Source organism: Macrobrachium rosenbergii, chromosome 31 (genome assembly GCF_040412425.1).
Source record: "Macrobrachium rosenbergii isolate ZJJX-2024 chromosome 31, ASM4041242v1, whole genome shotgun sequence".
In the NCBI taxonomy this organism is placed as follows: Eukaryota; Metazoa; Arthropoda; class Malacostraca; order Decapoda; family Palaemonidae; genus Macrobrachium; species Macrobrachium rosenbergii.
This window is the reverse complement of record NC_089771.1, coordinates 9,343,611-9,358,610: the sequence shown is the minus strand read 5'-3', so window position 1 is coordinate 9,358,610 and position 15,000 is coordinate 9,343,611.

Genomic DNA, 15,000 nt, shown 5'->3' with positions numbered 1-15,000 from the left:
GTCTGGCTGGTTACAAACTGCTGCTTGACCTTTGACCTGTCCCTTATATTGCTTTTCATCTCCCGCCTTCCAGCCTTAGTCCTGGTGTGGGCAACAGTCTGTTAACGTGCTGGCTTTCGCCCCGCATCTTGTTTACATTCACAAATGCAGGTGCTGGAATAGGGAGATGAAACAACAGTACCCAAGGAAATTAATTAAAGTCAGACAATAGTGGGATGATAGACAAAGAGAGAAGGGTGGAGATTCTTCATTGAGACTGTGAGGATTTAGCTAGTGATGATGTCCAGGGGTGTTTTTACAGCTTCCCTGTTCCTCTGTCTGGGTGTTCTGCTTTCGACCCATCGTATTCTATGTTAGGTTTTAAGTTTTTCAGTTTTAAATACATGGAGCTTTCACATGCTCTTGTAATTAACAATTTCACGTTACAACTCTTCTCATTAAAGACATTTTAGGCCTTTTTCGGATATGAATGTCAGTCTATGTTTAAAGAGCAACTCCCTCTCTCTCGACCTCAAAATCCAAAATAAAGTGTAATGCAAAACAATAATGCGTCCGCTTACAGTATAAGTTTATGTTAACTCATAATTATAAGGTTACTCTACTGGGGTTAATTTACTACAAATCAATTTTAATGATAATGCAGTTATAGCTAAACTGCAATTTGTATTTCTTAAATATTACATAAACAATTATATGAAGACATTCTAACTAGACATTTTTCAATTTATTCCTAGCTATGTTGATTCATAATATACAAGCTTTAGAAACTGAGATATGGATATATTGACCTGTACGTTGATCATATTCTTTTCAAATTATTCTCTGTTACTGTAAGTTCTAGAAATCCTGCCAGTCAATCTGGCTAGTGTAGTGTGCCATGTACCACATATATACAAATTATCAGTTCTGGTTAAAAGGTTAAGATACAGACAGATTAGGGTTTAAGGAACAGTTTGGGTCATCTATAAGCGCAATGTTGCAAGGGGTATGAAGTGGAAAAGAAATGAAGGAGTGTTTGGCACCCATGATCTGGGTTAGGTGCTAGACACTGTGAAAATGGAAATCCTGTGGTTACAGGGTTTTGATTACTAGAGTTCATACAAGGCTCAGTGGCAGGACAGCACGTCTGCTATTTTATTTTCTGTTCCTGAATATGCTCTATTTTCCAGTTACAGTCTTGCATGTTGAGACTTCATCTCATTAAGCATTCATTTTGATTTCTGAATTTTTTGAGGTATTTAAGCAGATTATGATCCATATAGACAGTGAGCAGGAACTTGTGATAACCATGATGAGCCTCATAATGCTTCATGGCTAGCACTATTCCCAACATTTCTTTTCCAATCGTGCTGTATCGAGTTTCTGCTACGTTTAGTTTCTTAGAGTAACATGCTATGGGATGACGAATTCCATCTTTGATTTGGAACATTACAACTCCTATTCCAGTGTCGTTAGGAGCCACAGTCATGTAGAACAGTCTCTTGTACAGGACTGGTGTGCTGATTAGCACAGCCTTAAGGTTATCGCACGCTTTTTCACATTCTTCTGTGCGTGTGAATGTTTTCTTGCCTTTGAAGAGATTAGTTATAGGAGCTGCTGCTTCTGAGAAGTTTGGAATGAATCTTCTGAAACATTGCCCCTTGCCCACGAATCTTTGGGCTTCTTTCTTTGCTGTTGGATATGGCATGTCCCTGACAGCTGATATATTGGCATCCTTTGGCATGAGCTTGCCATTGCCTACTACATGCTTGAGGTGTGTGATTTTGGCTCTCCAAAGTGGCACTTTTTCAGGCTTACTACTAATTTTGCCTTTTGGAGAGCAGCTAAGACTTTAGCCACGATTTGAAGATGTTCCTCCCAAGTGTTAGCGGAGATGACTGTGTTGTTAAGGTAGACGAAACAGTTTTCGATACCTGCTAGGACCTGATTCATTAGTTGTTGAAAGCAACTAGAAGCGTTTTTCAGCCTGAAAGGCATAACCTTGTACTGGAAGAAACCATCCAGAGTCATGAATGCTGTCAGCTTGCGTGCTTCCTCTGCTAATGGGACCTGCCAATAACCTTTCTCTAGGTCGATCTTACTGAGGAAAGGTGGGAATCCTAACAGATCTAAGCATACTTCTATGTGTGGGAGAGGATATGGCTCTGGTTTGGTGACCTCATTTAGTTTCCTGAAGTCAATGCAGAGTCAGTCTCCTCCACCCTCTTTTGGTATTAGTACAACTGATGAGGGCCAAGGGCTCTGGCTCTGTTCAATTAACCCCAACTCTAGTTGCAGATCAACCTGCTTTTTTTTATACTTTCCGCCTTTTGCGGGTTTACTCTGTAGTATTCCTGGGCAATTGGTCTTGTGTTCTTCTCTAACTGTATGGTATGTTCTAAGATGTCCGCACACCCTAGACGATCTTTGGTTACTTCAGGATATTGTAGCAACAGATTTTTTATGTCTTTGTGTTTATCGTCATCAAGACCTGGAGTGATACAATGTAATTAAGATATCACTTCTGAGCTGGTAGCAGGGTTAGGAGATACGGCAATGTTGCCCACTATGGTACTTGGTACTGGTTTCAGGTCATTTGTCTCCTCCTCCTTCTCCTCCCTCCTTTTGTATGGCTAGAGCAAGTTAACATATAGCCATTTTGCTAACCTTTGCCTGCAGTTGACTAAGCAATTAAGTAGTTCCTTTTTCCCCAATAAACTGGGTTTCCAGGGGGTGCGTAGCCCCAGTCTGGAGAACTAAGACTTCGTCCCCAGCAGAGAAGCTGTGTGCAGTGGCCTCTTTATCAAACCACAGTTTGACTCTTTCCTGCACTGCTGCCTCCATTGCTTGTGCCACTGGCCATGCAGCCCTAAGTTTATTTTGTATTTCAGGAAGTTCCTTTATCCAATTTGCTTTGCTTGGCTCTGCCCAAGTTTCATGCAATATATCTATTGGCCCCCTTGTCGAGTGAACGCAGTGGTTTTGACAGGCGAAGGCCGCGCGGCCGAGTCGTTTGTAAACAAATGCAGATGCAAGATGCCCGTCTGTTGTTTTGACGGAGCCGAGTCACATGTGAAGTGGCTGGACAAACAGCGCTGTTGAACGAGCGGATTGAACACCCACAAACACGCGTTCTTGCTAATTTACGAGGTCCAGGGAAATATACACAAATATTCTCTGATGGAATTAAACACGAATTTGCATAGGCATGAATTACCTCTTACAGGCACAAATAATTACTTTACTGGGCTAGGAATTGTAAACACAGCAAAGGTGAAAGGCGATCATGTGTGTCGGTGTGGTTGGAGGTTATTTGAGGTGACAGGTGATCGTGTGTTGGTGGGGGAGGGGAGGAGTTAAACTGAGAGCTGAGAGCTGACATGCATGTAGGGGTAGGTTGTCATTGCAGTGAATATTAACGTGAATTTTACAGTTTCACAAAGAGAGAAATGTGCACTTTTCTCCCGATGGTAACTGTTCACAGATTGTACAATAGGTAATTTCCTACCTGAGCTAACACATGCTAGACTGCTAACATGCAATGCAAAATCCTGACTCTGATAACAAACTAGCAACTTAACTACCAAGGTAAACACAAGCACACACGCACACACACACTGCTGAGTATTTGCTTCCCAACACCGTGGAAATTCCCAGATCTTTATTCCTGCGTCGCTAAATCAATTTGCGCACGAATTATTTTTTACTCCGATGGAGATTCACGTTCGAATGATTTCTGAACTAAATTTACTAGCTCCTACAGTAGTTTCAAATGTGGCGTGCAATATTCAGTGGTTTACCCTTTTCCTAGTCACGAGTTCAAAATAAAAGTTACCCTAATAAATACCTTGTTTTCCTGATTCAAGATTTGCCTGTCGAGAAATTAATGCTTTTTCTTGAGAATTAATTTACAGGTTCAATAAATTCTTACGAGTCTAGCTAGCAAGGAATGTTAATTACTAATTAACTTGAAGAGATCCTGGCCATGGGTCAGCCATTATTACGAAATTGAAGAGGTGCTGGAGTTTACTTTACTGTGATTAATAAGACCTTGCAATAAAACTCTCGAAATACTGTGACCGGGGAAAAAAAAAAAAGAACAAATGATAATTGGTAGGTCGCCAAGTGAGAATTCTGCTTCTTAACACTTGCTTTATTTACACAGGCACTCTGGCAAATGAAAGGTAACCAATCCCACTAAAATGAAAATATACGATAAATCTATGAATTGGAAAAGAGTTCATTAAGTAATTCAAATGTGCACATAAATGGACCATGTACACGAGGCCTTTAACATTCCAGCAGTCATACAATAATGACTATATCAGCCTGGAGGGCGGACTTCTCATGGCAAATCAGCAAACACAGGAGAAACATCTACTTGGTAAATGACATTGACACCACCCCGTACTTTGCTTCTTTATGATGCTTGGATAGAAGATTCTCCAGGTGAGGTAGACCTTAACTATCTCATGACGATGTCTGATTCAAAGGTCAAAGTTCCCCAAGTGTATAGGAAATGAGTGCCTGCTGGCTCGTGGCTCAATGCTACAATTAGCAGCCTTCAGCAGACATAAGCAGACTAACTGATGACTTCTGTCGTCTTACCATTTTTATGGGAGATTAACAAGAGAAAATCTTCGCCACTAATTTGAAAATACAAAAGGGTTTAATTAGGCTTGGTGCTTAGCTAGAGGAGAACACTCATTATCCTAGGGGGATAGGGTATAGTATACCCTATCCCCCTAGTCAAATGGGAAATTTCTGAATTATTAACAATTAAGTGATACAGCGGTATATATTCACAATACACACACACACACACACACACACACACACACACACACACACACACACACACACACACACACATATATATATATATATATATATATATATATATATATATATATATATATATATATATATATATAGATGTATGCATATTGATCACTATGAGATTAAAATATCTATACGTAAGAATTTATTACCGATATTTCACAAGACATTTTCAATTTACTGTTAGAATAGGCAAGTTATGATACATTTACTCTGTCAACAATTATTTAAATATAAAATTCATCTAAAAAAATATAATTACATTTTATTTTCGCTCCACATAATAAACAACTTAGTTTATCGTTTTCAAAAGTAAATAATAATAATAATAATAATAATAATAATAATAATAATAATAATAATAATAATAATAATAATAATACACTTGAAAATTCATAAGGAGGATCCATTAGTGGAGTTCATTTATATTCATCATCTTAATTTTTCTTATTGTTTATTTGATGCTGTGCATAATTCACCAAAGATTTAATGACTTTATTTCGTAATTCTTACTCAGAGGTTTATGTAAACATTGGGATATTCCCTTTCTTTTAACACTGGAAATATACACAAAAATAAAGGTGAAATCTTGGTGCTAATCAATATTTTCTGGAACCCATGATGTCATCGTGAACTAGACTGCTGATTTAATCTGAGTCTGTTTGTTGTCCATTGCGTAATTTGATAAAAGTGACTTTTTGTGAGCAGGTACATAGTTCCACTTATTATAATGATTTGTATCATTATTATAAGGGCATACTATCTGGGAAAAAAGTGCTTTAGTGCAACGTGTCAGCACTGCCAGACGTACGATGTTTCTCGCAGACTACGCATTCCTTTGCCCTTTAAATCGGTTGAAAGGGACTACCCCAACAACCCACGCATCTTCTAGGTTACATTTCACAAATAAGACTTATAACAACAATCATTTACTCAGTAATCCAGTTTATTTATCAATTTTTAAACCACATACGACAATTTCATTCAATCGCTGCTCTTAGCTCCTGAAGGAAAGACTTTAGTTGCTTCCCTCTGTTTGTGTCGTTTGATAACCCACTTCATTCACGCGTCGTGCTTGCGAGAATTTGGGAGAGGGTAATTATTCTTTGTGATACATTGAACGCAAAACTAAATTCTACATCGTTGTAGCAAAGAAATCTGATAAAGAAAAGGATGTTTAGCCGCCAGCCTCGTCAGCAGCCTATAGGATAGTGGGATAGTTGTTGTGGCCTACTATACTACGCTGACGGGGATAATAGAAGCATATCATCGGTATGGAAGAGTTTATCCACTGTTGTTATTATTATTATTATTATTATTATTATTATTATTATTATTATTATTATTATTATTATTATTATGTATGCTATGCAGGTCGACTTCTGTTGGACGTAATCCTGTAATCCTATCAGTAATTCCTTATCATATCATAATTATGAATTTTTGACGCAAATATTATCATACTTTATTAATATTATTCAGTTTATTAATATTACCTCATCTGATAATTAAATTATTAATACTAGCCTAGTTGATGTACCTCATAACTTGTTTAAAATTATATTAAAGTCACCTATGAAAAATGTTCTATGAAGAATGCCTTACCCGTTTTCTTTTGTCTATATTTATGGCTGCCTCTGATAAATTACCCAAGACTGTCTAACTGCAAGTTAATTTTTCGTTGACTCATCTAGATAAAGCATTGAGGTCATTAATCATTATATTTTCAATATATGATTCTTTTAGATAATATTTATATTATATTCAATAAGAAATTCAATAGTAAATGGTAATTCTATTGGAAAATTAAATAAGTTGCTAACAGAAAACCCTTATAATTTATTCTTAGAATAGAATTACTGTGGTATTTTGACACGTCTATTCTCTCTCTCTCTCTCTCTCTCTCTCTCTCTCTCTCTCTCTCTCTCTCTCTCTCTCTCTCTTAATCATCGTCTTTTAGGATGAACCAACATTCTTTGCGCTTAAAACTGGTGTGATAATATATTTTGGGCAGCTAAGGATAAATATGAATATAAAATTGCAATATTCAATATTTTGAGATTTCTTTGCAGAATAGGGTATCGCAAAAAATGCAAGTTTAAAAATAAGGACATTTCTACATGATCTCAATAATAAGTACGTCATTTTAGCATAATGAAGCCTCTAACCACCTTTTCTTAAGTCTGCAACTTCATTTCGAGTAGCCTAATGTGTACCTGACGGTAGGGGTCCTTTCTTCTGTAATTTTGGGTGAGATATAAATGGCCCGTTTTTTGACCACGTTCGTTTGTATCGTTTGCGTTCTGTCTGAAGTTCAGGTGGTACACAGGTGTATGTAGAACGCAGTTTTTATATATATATATATATATATATATATATATATAAATATATATATATATATATATATATATATATATATATATATATATATATATATATATATATATACTATATATATATATATATATATATATATATATATATATATATATATATATATATATATTGTGTAATAATTGAATGCAAACTATTCGTATTTGAATTTATTCGTGACTATAACGTAGTTTTTTTTTGTTTTGCTTACTCATGAGAAGCTGAATTAGGGTCTTTTTTCCCAACCATGGGATTTCCTGTGTTTAAGTGGTACCTCGGCCATGAGTGTTTTTTTTATCTTTTCACGTTTTGGCCATTCGGCGGCTCACTTGTTATCCTGTTCTCACATGCACTGTGGGATCCTTTTGGGCAAGTATGCAGGAGTTTGCTCGGTTATTTCATACTGGAAGGACAGCTTTTACCTATGGCTTTACATTGGCAGTATTGGAAAATTTGGAGGATAAATTAAAACATTAGAGTGTTGAGCAAAGTAGTGAGTTAAGTGAGGTGATTCAAAGTTTCCCTGAATTTTTTGCAGATGTATCTACGCGTACCGATCTGACAAAGCATGAGATAAAGATCAGAGAAGATGGAAAACCTTTTAAACAGAGAGGTTATCGCTTGTCACCTTTTCATCAAGATGTTTTGAAGAAAGAAGTGGAGTATTTGTTGCAGCATGGATTAGCAGAACCCAGTTCAAGTCATTATAGTTCTCCTTGTGTGTTAGTGAAGAAACCAGATGGCTCATTTAGGATGTGTACTGATTATAGGGAACTGAATTCCATCATTGTGGTTGACAATTATCCCTTGCCTCTTATTGATCAATTACTTGATAATATTGGGCAAACCAAGTTTGTTTCCAAGACAGACTTGTTGAAAGGATATTATTATCAAATTCCCTTAGATGAGGATGCTAAGTTGCTGTCAGCTTTCATTACTCCTTTTGGACTATCAATACACTGTTTTGCCGTTTGGTCTGATGAATGCACCTGCAATATTCCAATGAGTGATGGATCAACTGCTAGGATCCATAGAAGGAGTAGGTGTTTACCTCGATGACATTGTGATTTATTCTATTACATGGGAAGAACATCTGAAAATTTTAAGGAAAGTGTTCAAGAAACTACGGGAAGCAGGACTAACAATCAACTTACAAAAAAGTGAGTTTGGAAAGGCAACTGTTCAGTATCTAGGATTTGAAGTTGGAAAAGACCTTCTCGCCCCTATTGATGCTAATGTAGAAGGTATCCATAAGGCTACCCACCCACCCCTACTACCAGGAAACAACTACAAAGATTTTTGGGCATGGCTGGATTTCATCGTCGATTCTGTCCAAATTCCTCAGCCGTAGTAGCTCCCTTAACTGGCTTAACCAGTCCGAAAACAAAGTTTGTTTGGACTCCAGAATGTCAAGAATCATTTGAGAAGGTTAAAGCCATTTTAAGTTCAAGACCAGTGCTTTGAGCTCCAGACTTCAGTAAGAAGTTTCTAATACAGGTTGATGCATCCGACTGTGGAATTGGAGCTGTTCTACTTCAAGAAGATGACAGCAGTATTCCGCATCTAGTGTGTTTCATGTCCTCAAAGTTGAAAAAGCATCAGAAAACTTACTCAACAATCAAAAAAGAAATGTTAGCATTAATCACACCATTGAAGTGTATGTGAACCGACCTAGGAATGAAGGAATTTTAGTGTTGTCTGGCCACAACCCTATCTTATTCACCCTTAAGATGAAAAATAACAATCAGAGACTGACCAGGTGGTCTTTATGCCTGCAACCGTATAATGTAAAAGTGAAACATATTTCAGGAAAAGACAATGTCATAGCAGATTATTTATCCCGTTGTGAATCGCTGGACTCAAATCTGGAATAACTAATCTTCTAGGGGTAGAAATTTCATGACGTTGCCTTGTAATATGTATATCATCCAATAGTTTTGATATATTTACTCTTCTATTTATCCTGTGTTATGTGTAATAATAATAATCATCGAAATATTATATGTAGTGTAATGTCAGATCTTAAAAGAGTTAGTGATCTGGGTAACTTAACATTGCAATTTCAAATAGGTAAAACATTTTAATAGTAACGCAGTATGTGATTGCACATTTTTTCCCCTAGCAACAAGTGTTCTGTACTTGTGATTTGGTGTGTTGTGTTCTGGTTCAGTTGTTGTCGCAAGAAATAACAAGTAAACGAGCGCTTTGTTTTGATTCATGTGTTGACAGGTCGGGAATAGGAATCAGGTCATGTTAAGATTTCTATAAAAGCTTTGTCACATACAAGAAAAGACAAATGATTTCACAGTGTTTCATGTGCTGCTGTGAAACCAACTTTGGTTCTTCGTCTTTGTTTTGAAAGGGTGCCATTTGTGGTTGGCCATTTACAGTCTGTTTTGATCGTGTTGAGATGTCGTTGAGAGCTTCGTCCCATACGATTTTTTGTTTGAGTCACATACTCCTTTTTGAGAGTAAATGCACGTATCTCGATCGATTAAGTCGTGTTTTGTAGGATTGTGTAGCTCTGATTACATATTGTTCTGATGTCGTCTGATTGTTTCATTTCCCACTGGGATCCTAATGGTTGCTTGTTCTGATTTCAGAGACCGTTAGTGTTAGTTCCCCCTCTCTCTCTCTCTCTCTCTCTCTCTCTCTCTCTCTCTCTCTCTCTCTCTCTCTCTCTCTCTCTCTCTCCAAAAGAGAAAAGTCATTAACAGAATGTTTGTGTGGTCATTTGTATTAAACTTAGCTTTTGAGATCTGAATGTAGGAAAAGTGTATTTGGTAACAGCGCCTGACAAGAAGTGTGTTTTGTGGATTTTGCGAAAGTTTTTACAAGCTTGTGTAAGGTTAATTGAATTTTATTTATTCTTCCATTGCATAATAAGGTATATTAGGGAAATTGGCCTTAGTGAAATTATTATTAGTAAATCTTTTATGTATTTTTGTGTGTTAATGTGTTTGCAATCTCTTGATTTTTTACATTTTATATACTGGTGATTTAACATCTATTTACTTAGCATAGTAAATATTTCTTGATAATTTAACATTACATACTTGATTGAATTTTCATTTTTTTAAATTTTATTTTCAAATCTTGAGTAATTCTTGATAGTTTAAATTTTGCTTGATTTACTTAATTTCTTGTTAAAATAAAGTTTAGTGTATTAGTCTTGTTTAATAATTTAACTCGTGAATTATTAAATTTGCGTTGTTTTCAAGTAATAGTAAATTTTCTAGATTGTGACTTCTATTTATAATTTTTGAATTTAAAAATAAATGTTTGTATTTAATGTTTTTAAAAACAGTGTTTCATTTATTGACCACCAGTGAATAGGATTAATTGTGTGCAAAAGGCAAATTGATAAACACGTTTTGTTCCTTTAGTTTTGCTGAAGTGAATTAAGACCAGGGAAACAGTTAAAGCTATTTGATGGAGTGATGCCCTTTTACTCTAGTATATTTCTTGTTTAACTGTTGATACCTCACACTTGTTTCGATAAAATTAGTTTGATTTTTCACGTGATTAATGAGCTTTATAAGGGATCAATGTTACCTTTAGAGTACTCAGTCATAAATTTTTATTTATGACTGAGAGTTTAGGTATCTGGCTGAAATGAGGTAAATTTTTGAATTCTGTGATTAGTTGTGTAATTACCAGGTACTTGTTACACATCGTGACAGTATCTATATTTCATTGTTATTTTTATTTATGTTTATATTATTATTTACATCTATTTTTTATTTTTCTATATCGATGTTGTTATTTTTATTTATATCTATATTTATATTTTTATTATTATTATTTTTATTTATATCTATATTTTTATTATTATTGTTATTTTTATTTACATTTATATTTTTATTTTTATTTATATCGATATTTTTATCTCTATTTTTATTTATATCTATATTTTTATTTTAAATTTTTTTATATCTATAATTTTATTTTTATTTTCATTCCTATCTATATTTTTATTTTAATTTTTATTTTATTTTATTTACTTCTGTATTTTTATTTTTATTTCTATCTGTATTTTCATTTTAATTTTTATTTCTATCTATATTTTATTTTTATTTTTATTTCATTTTGATTTTTATTTATAGGTATATTTTCATTTTCATTCTTATTTTTATTTATATATGTTTTTCCATTTTTATTTTATTTTTGTGTTATTTTTAATTTAATTTATTTTTATTTTTAATTTATATATTTTATTATTTAATTATATATATATATATATATATATATATATATATATATATATATATATATATATATATATATATATATATATATATATATATATATATATATATATATATATATATATATATTTGTGTTATTGATTTCCTTTATATTATTATATATTTATATATATATATATATATATATATATATATATATATATATATATATATATATATATATATATATATATATTATATATATATATATATATATTATTAATATTATTATTATTTTTATATTTTTGTGTTTATTTTCATTTATATCTGTATTTTTATTCTTATTTTTATTTTTATTTATATGTATATTTTATTTCTACTTGATCTTCATTATATCTATATTTAAATTGTTTAAAATTTATATCCATATATTTATTTATATTTAATTCTATTTTTAATCTAATTTTTTTGTATCTATATTTTTTCTATTTTTATTTTTATTTACATCTATATTTTTATATTTAATTTTATTTATATCTACATTTTTTTTTTTATTTATATCTTTATTCTTATTTTTATTTTTATTTATATCTGTATTTTCATTTACGTCTATATTTTTATTTTTATTTTTATTTTATTTATATTTTTGTCTATATATTCATTTTATTTTTATTTTTATCTATATTTATATCTATATCTAATTATTTATATATATCTGCCTTTATCTATAAATTTATCTTTATCTTTATTTATACTTTTATTGCTATTTCTATTTTATTTATATTTATTTTTAGTTTTATTTTTTATTTGTATTTACCTATATATTTTTTTTATTTGCATCAATTTATTATTTTCATTTTTATTTTTAACCCAATAACAGTTTTCTATGGGAAGCATCTTTGGTGCCCCCAGTTGTCAGCTAAGAGTGCGGTCAGCAAAAATTTACGCTACCCAGACTGTCAGCAAAAAGTAAAAAAACACAAAATGGCAACTACCCTCCCGGGTGCGCCTCTTTTGAGGGCTGGGGGGCCTACTTTTGCTTTTTTTTTTTTATCAATTTCTGTATCTTATAGACTTATACCATATATTTGTAAAGGCCAATTCTGAAGCCTTTTCTTTATTTAAGTCTCTGTTTTATGAACAGAGGTTTATATCTCGCTTATCCCGAGATGTTAAGTGATTTCGTATAGCGTGAGCCGACATCATTAGTTATACCTTTCCCTAACTAAAATCTAGGGACTACTGGAATGAGATGCTAAGTACAAAACTAAACCTTTATTGACAAAAAAAAAAAAAAAAAACGAAAATTTCTTAAAAATTATGAAGAATGAAAACGAATGATTCATCAAAGTATCAAAAATTCTTCTAAGGAAATAAGGTTCAAAATCATAAACACCCAATTACTTAAGGGAATACAGAAAATAACTCATCTGTCAAAACATAAACAGGTCAATTTATAAAATCAGGTCATCTCAAAAATGGAGAGAGGAAAAAAGAATACCTGTGAAAGAACAAACATCACATTAAAAGTCAGAAAATGTAGAAATTGCAGAAACATAAATTTTCACTGCCACAGGGGTAACGTTTGTGTTCATAGTTCTGAAAATAAAGTCTAAAAATGTTTATGAGTTCTACTCACTCCACAAAGTCCTCTGGGACAGTCTCCATGTGAAAATACACTTCACATTCTGAATTACACAGATATCGGATCGCAATGCCCGATCATTCAACGGTCCCACCCATTATATTCATTATGCAATGCACGAACGAACGTAGTTTTCCGTGACATCATTCGACGTCAAAGTTCGGCAAAACACGCCTCTGTACTTCAAGGCGTCACGAAGTACACGTACACACACGTACATTACCGAAATGCTTTCTTCAAAACCGGATTTTGTAACTGGTTCAGCTTCTAGAACGTTCTGATCTGACACCGCATTTTTTTGTGCCGGTGTCCTATCACTAAGGAGGTTTTTGCGACTTCCTGTGGTATGCGAATGTATCAGCATTTTCCTATTTCCTGTGTATAGTCAAAATGGACCCTGCGAACAGCTGACCCGACTTTTCAAAGGTCACCTTCGCGAGCAATTACATATTTTAAACCATACAAGCCTGCTAACATATATACGGGTGTTTCCCTTTCACCACTGTCACGTATTTATACGTCTGCTCTTTCCAGCCATGATAGTAACAGCAATTTATCCCTTGGGTATAGGATTATCAGCGTGGCGACATTTGGAAAATAGCATTTCTAGATCCGACGCACGTGCATTGTTTCATGTATGGAAGTTTATTTGTTGTATATGAAACTCTTCCTTTTTGACATTCTAGAATTTATAAATAATAGGTTACACCAACTAGTCATTCGAATTATAGTTGTTACTAATCATCAGATATCTATTTTGATAGGTTATATACTGGTATATATTCGAGCTGTTTCCAAAAGACCTTGCATCCAATCTTTGGGCTAAACCTAGGTTCCTGTTATGAATTCTACGTCATCCACGATGCATGTCTGTTTTCTAAATAAAAAAAATATTAAATAAAAGTAAACTGTATGGAATTTCTAAGTCTTATATATATACATCATATCATATACATATATTTATATATATTATATATATATATATATATATATATATATATATATATATATATATATATATATATATATATATATATATATATATATATATATATATAGCGACACAAGATAATATACACAGCTTCTGAAGCAATTTTTATGAAATGCTAAAGTTAAATTGGTAAAATGAATTACAATTATTGCCAACTTTAGCAATTTAGAATAAATAAACAAAACAGTTTTCGGTTGTTATTCAGAATGAAGCGCATCTGGAGCTCAGTCACATGCACTGAACATATCGTAAAGCAATAAAACAGTCAAGTGAGTACATTTTTCATATTTTAGACGGAATAATGTCATTAAACTACAGTTACTCATCATTTTTCATTTGCGCTAGAGCTGGAAAAGAAAAATACAGAAAGTTACTCATGACCCATACAAAGTTGGATTAGAAAGATTATAGCACTTCTACCACCTGCGTCGAAAGACCAAAATTCGGTGTAAGAGCAGAACCAGCCCAGCGTCATGTTGTCTCGCTACATAGCGATGTCGCCAAGTTATTGGCGAATTCCCGCATTAGATCTAGAAAATCAGGAAAATTATGATAAAAGGGGGTTTGAGAGGAAGTGTTTTTGTTTGGATATAGTTAACAACACTTCCTCGGGCCTAGAGAAAATATATTATAGAGGATTAACCTTGAAAGGAAGGCGGGAAAAATCAATCGTATATATACGTAGTAAACGCCACGGTCAAAACATCTACTCCCTGTATATATACGTATTAAATGGTTAAAGATTTAATTATATTAATATTTTTTTATTATTATTGTTTGTATCTATATTATTATTATTATTATTATTTTTATTAATATCTATATTTTATTGTTTTTTATTTATTTCTATATTATCATTTATATCTATATTTTTGTTTTTATTTATATCAAAATTTTATTTTATTTTATTTACCTCTATATTTTTATTTATACCTATATTTTTATTTTAATTTTAATTCTTATTTTTATTTATATCTATATTTTTA